This window comes from Gobio gobio, assembly GCF_949357685.1.
Source record: "Gobio gobio genome assembly, chromosome: 15".
NCBI classification, from domain to species: domain Eukaryota; kingdom Metazoa; phylum Chordata; class Actinopteri; order Cypriniformes; family Gobionidae; genus Gobio; species Gobio gobio.
Genome location: NC_137108.1, coordinates 49836735 through 49843141, shown reverse-complemented (window position 1 = coordinate 49843141; position 6407 = coordinate 49836735).

Genomic DNA, 6407 nt, shown 5'->3' with positions numbered 1-6407 from the left:
AAAATAAAAAAGCATGCAAAGGTTATGAGCGAATGCAACTTCGTCATCTTTGTTATCCGTCAGTTTCTTTCCGCTTTAAAATCACGACCTAAACTTTTTGTAATCACTCTGGCGAAGTAATTAATTGAAATCGGAAAACTGCTGCAAGATTTTTATTATTCTGTTCATTCAAGCCACAGATGTAAAAGCATTTCAGACTGACAGAGATAATTACTATAATACATCTTAGAAAGGTTTCCATATCTGAGCGCAAATTCAATAATGATGAGCTGCAATAGCAATTATTTATCAATAAAAATAGTCACGGAGTTTGGAGGGGCGGGTAATTCGCGCAGGTGTCTGTAGTCTTGGTTTTTATGCCTCAACCCTGAATGAATAATCATCATTTTCAAAAGAAAACACAGATAGCAGGCAAATACAAAAGCTTATGACCTGTAATCAGCGGAAACAGCAGGAATTTAATGATGTTTTGCTCTGCTGATCACATTTAAGCTTGTGAAACAATGATGTTGTGCACCTGTGAGGTGTGTTTGGGTGAAGCCGCTAGCTTCGGAGAGGGAGGGGCGCGTGTTTTAAAGCCGTATGCCCACCGGTGTCACTCATTTGCATGAGATGATTCAACAGGAACACTTTCCTAACCTGCCCAAATCTCTCTTCACTCACTAGTCCATTCATCCTATAGTTCTGTACATGCATTTTATTCATTCGTTTAGACTTTAGAGGAAAGTGCAGAATAGAAGTTCGCTACACTCTCTCTCTCTCTCTCAAAAAAAAAGAGTACAAAATTGTACCTTTTAAGGTACAAGTGGCCGTCACTGGGGTGGTACCCTTATGGCAGGGGTGTCCAAACTTTTTTTAAAAGTTACATATATATATATATATATACATATATATATATATATGTGTATATATATATGTGTATATATATATATATATATATATATATGTGTATATATATATATATATATATATGTGTATATATATATATATATATATATATATATATATATATATATATATATATATATATATATATATATATATATATATATATATATATATATATATATATATATATATATATATATATATATATATATATATATATATATATATATATATATATATATATATATATATATATATAAAAATATGACATGTTTTGTTTCTTGGAAACATGACAGATTTGACAAAAGCTTGAGCTGACAGTAGAGTAGCTTGAGATAGGACACAGATGTAAATGTATAGATATTTAACAATATCTGTAAAACTTTCATCAACTAAACAGTTTTAATGGGTGAAATTTAAATATTATTACTGAGTTAGAACTCTATTCTTATTTAAATTTAATAAGTGCTCTATTTAGATCACCACAGGTAAAACCACACTACAAAAAATACTTTTCTTACTTGGTATTTCTCTTTTTTCCAGTCTAAATATCTAAAGATTCTTAAATCAAGATGCTTTTACTAAGGAAAATAACTTGAAAAAAAAATCTAAATGAATTGAGTTTTTGCTTGAAACAAACTCAATTATCTGCCAATGGATTAGAAAAATAATCTTGTTTCTGTTTGGGACAGAAACAAGATTCCAAACAGAAACATTATTTTTCTTACCCCATTGGCAGATATATTTGCTTGTTTTAACCAAGAACTCACTTCAATTTCATTTTATTTTCTAATGTCATTTAACTTATCTAGAAAAATGCATCTTGATTTAAGAATTTTTAGATATATTTACACTAGAAACGACAAAAATACTAAATGACAGCATTTTTTGCAGTGCACAAAAGGCAAAAAGTAAAAAAAAAAAAATTTCTATATCTAGAATGGCTTTAAGGTATTATGTCTATAAACATATAAATACAAATGCACACAAATGAAAGTTTATAACAAAAATAGTCTGCAATTTGGCCTTAATTACTCATTTAATACATGTCTACATTACAAATTAAATAAAATTAGATATTAACCTACATTTCTGACAAATGACCACGGTTACAGGTAGTGTTACCACAGTAAACACATGATAAATGTCGGTGAATTGTTGTTTGAAAAGTATTTTAACTGAAGTCAGCGCTGTTTAACTGGATTTAAATTAAATCAAATCACACAGAGATTCGCAGCTCGTACCGGAGACCTTTGCGCCGAACTCGAACACTTCTCATTGGCTGTTTAGTGGTCATGTGATCGAGACACTCAGCAGGTAAACACATTTGTTCAGAGTCAGAGCTCGCGAGTTGCGCAGAGCACAAGTAGCGCTGTATCGTTCCACCTTTGGCACTGTTTATCTGGCCTAAAATCTAGTACTGCCACCTACATCGTAAAACTGCCGATTTGTAAATTATCCGTGTCGGGCCATATATAATATATTATAATAGACACGCAGCGGGTCGTTTGAAATTCATCCCCGGGCCGCATTTGGCCACCCCTGCCTTAAGGGTATATTTTGTACCTCCCTGTCCCAAATGACACACTTCATATGCACCTTCGTTCTTGTGGACTTGCAATGGCGTGTCCGCCAAGTCCACGAGACCGTAGGGTGTCCCATTTGTCATTTTAGGTCTCAGAAGGGTGCTCTGCGGTCGATATGCGCCCTCGATGCGCACTTCTGCGGGTTACACAGCGGACTTCTTCCTGACAGTCAAAGTTGCGTTACTTGCGTCATGAAAATGCGGACTCATAGGAAGACCGCGAGGGTTTAAGGTGCCATTCGGGACAGGGCCTAAGTCGGGGTAGGCAAGTTCAGTCCTAGAGAGCTGATGTCCTGCAGAGTTTAGCTCCAACCCTACTAAGCCACCACAGTATAAAACGCATGGCTCCCAGCATGCATTGCAGCATTAAGTATGTCTCCATTGTTGAGATTCATATGCTGATTCTTGATATCTGTGCGCGTCTAAACTAGAATGTATTAAAAAATCAAAATTCAGAATGTCTGATCTGTGGCAAGAAAGTATTGTTGGTGAATAATAGTTTAATCAAACATTTTTCTTCATGATCATTTTTGTTTATGGCTTCTTTTGATTTGAACAGATTGTGTGTTTTGTTAACACTACAAAAAAGTAACAAAAACCACAAAGTCACATAAAAAGCCAAAAGTGAAAATGGCCAACTCAACTAAACACTGATCACCATAATGGTAACCATACATTTTCAATACAACTAAAATTCTCAATAAGAGCTACATCTATGGATGTCTTTCAGGGTTGGAGCCAAACTCTGCAGGACAGCGGCTCTCTAGGACCGAACTTGCCGACCCTTGCTCTAAGTCGAGGGAAACAATGGTATAATTGTACCCTTAGGAACAAAATTGTACCTCCACTGTACCTTTCTCTTCTGAGAGTGTAGGTTAGATGATAAATCAATAGATAAGGAGACCGGGGCAGGTTGTCCCAGGGGCTTTATCTCAGTCCGAAAGTGCCAATCCATATTTTGGTTACACTTTATTTTATGGCGTCATTGTTACAGTGCAATTATATATTTCAGAACTGAGTAATATTAATTAACTACATATACTTACTATAGGGTTAGTGTAGGATTAGGGTTTAGTTGAGGGTGTAATTATACAAAATGTACTGTTACTACTATGGTAAGTACATGTAACATATGTAGCAAGGACACTGTAAAATAAAGTGTTACCATAATAGCTGTTGTTAAAGGGATAGCACACCCAAAAATGACATCTGTCATCATTCAGTCGCCCTCGAGTTGTTCCAAACCTGTATGAGTTTCTTTCTTCAGCTGAACAAAAAATGAAGATATTTTGAAGAATGTTTGTAAGCAAACTGTTTTTGGCCCCTATTGACTTCCATAGCATTTGTTTCCCATACTATGGAAGTCAATATGGGTCCCCATCAACTGTTTGGTTATGATTATTCAAAATATCTTCCTGTGTACAGTTCAATTCAGTACGAATACAAAGCCAATGAAATGCAGTTAACATCCAACCAGGACGCAGAATAAAATAGTAATCAATCAAGTAGTGCAAAAAATTTGATTGAAAATAACCATATATACACATATTCACATGCGTATGGGTCATTGACATGACGTGCATATTTTTGTGTCCAAATGCATTATTTCCTTTTAAAATAATTGGATAAATCCATGACATATCACTTTATTTTATAAAACCTATTTAGTTTCCTTTCCTTTTTAATACATTTAAATAATGTTTTGTTATCTTAAACCCCCAAAATGTCAGGTGGTGCAAATGTCCGAATAAATGAACTATTTAAAATGGTGTTTTAATAATAAACAAAATAAGAACTAAATACTGTGGCATTTGAAATCTTTAATTTATATATCCTTCATGTGGCTAAAAGTGCCCCTAGTTGAAGAAACGCTTAATTCAGGTGCATTCATATTTCTAAACTATATTTTCATTGTTGAAGTTAAAAGTCTGTGTGTGCGACAAGGAGAAAACACTGATTTGGACGAAAAGTATAAAAAAAATCATAATAGAAAGGTAGTAAAACAGATTTAAGGTGGTTTTTATTGTCAAGTTTGACAAAGAAAGAGGAATTTGTCCAAAATGATATGTATTTATTTATTTTTATTTTTTAAATATGACCAAAGAACATAAAAGTGCCCATAGTCTAAGAATCACCCATAAACACATTTGATAAATATCAGTAGTTTTAAAGCTGTTGAGATCATTGAAAAACTTTTGTCCAGCTATTTGTATATCCTCAGAATCAGATGTCAGGGTGGCACAACTGCAAACATGGCTCTTTTATTATGAATTGACAAGGTAATAACAGTAAAAAATGATAATGCAACATCCAGAGGAGCCCAAGAGTGAAACGGTTTGTAGATCTCTCTCAAATACTGGTCAAAACTGCTCATTTTAAGTGTGTGTATTGGTTTCACTTTGCATGTTAGGTGGTACAACTACAGTATATAACGCTTTGGTTGTACCGCCTGACAGAAACGTGAATTTAAACACTTTTAAATGTTATTTAACAACTGAAACGTGTATAAACACATTGTTCATGACTCACTGTTCAGCAGAACAAAGACATTTATACATGTTTGGAACAACTTGAGGATTAAATGATGACAGACTTTTCATTTTTGGGTGAACTGTCCCTTTATCAAAAATAAATAAATAAATAAATAAATAAATAAACACACCAGAAGACTCAACTTGTGTTCTTGAAATGCTAGGATTCGTGCATTTAAAAAAGAAAGAATATTTTTTGATAACGTTTTGATAGTTTTATGTTTAATAATTGTTGTTTTAGTATTTCAACGTGGCTAAAAGGCTTATAATAGGCAGTTTAATTGTAGGTTGCACTGCGACAACTTACCCCATACCGTGACAACACGCCCCATCAACATGTGTACTTTGCGATAAAACGCTAGAAATTTAGTTTTTTTGTGCATTTATTAAGGGTTAAAAGCAGAAATAGTAATATTCACTGTGTGACAATTAGCCCCGGTGTCGATAATAGTGTCTGAATGAACAGAAAAAGTGTTATTTTCTGGTTGTCGAGTTTGAGGGGAACTGACTTCATACATTCACTAAGAGAAAACAACATATAGTGGAGCATTGAGGCACACATACAGTCATTTGAGCTAATGCAACGACATTTTAAACGTTAAAATAACTTTATATGCGTTAGATTGAGACGATGTAGGTGTGGAACTACACATTAAACGCATCCCGATAAAGAAAACTAAACATCCTTATATTTATAACTTATAATAAATGCCACTTACATTGTGTGGAGTTCAAAATTGCCATCCATCATCATCATCATGCCATCCAGCGTCTGTGCGTCATGGGTGGCGCGGGAGCGCGCATGGGAAACACAGGTCTTTGCCTCCATCTACTGGAGAAACGACACAAGTGATGAGACCCCAAAAGCATTATGGGTACACCGTGGGTTAGTTTCATAAGGGTGCCGGAAGAGACACTGAGGCTGACTGTACGTCTGTCATTCACGAGCTTCAATGACCAGATCGCCATTGCGCAATTGTAAAAGAAATGCGCGTCCGTGATGCTACGCTTCACATGTCTGGCTGCACGTCGGGAACTCGCATGCCTGGCCTGTTCATGGAAGAGGAATACTCTGCCTACTAAACTCCATTACAAACCATGGTGGCATCAGCGCGCGCGCCCCTATGCCAGCTGCGCAACCTCTCCAGAGCGCGCATGGCATCCCCTGCGCAGACCGTCTGCGCAACACAGACATTATAGTAAAGGCGCAGACCAGGACTCGGAGGACAGGGAGCGTCCTGGCCAGTGGCGGTTCTAGACCACGGTAACTAGTGGGGCCAGGCAGGGGCCACTTGTGCTTTTAGGGGGCACACGTTAACATTTATCTTAACCAGTAGATAATTAGGTAGTTGACCTGAAAATTCTATCACCATTTACTCACCCCCATGTCGTTCCAAATAGGA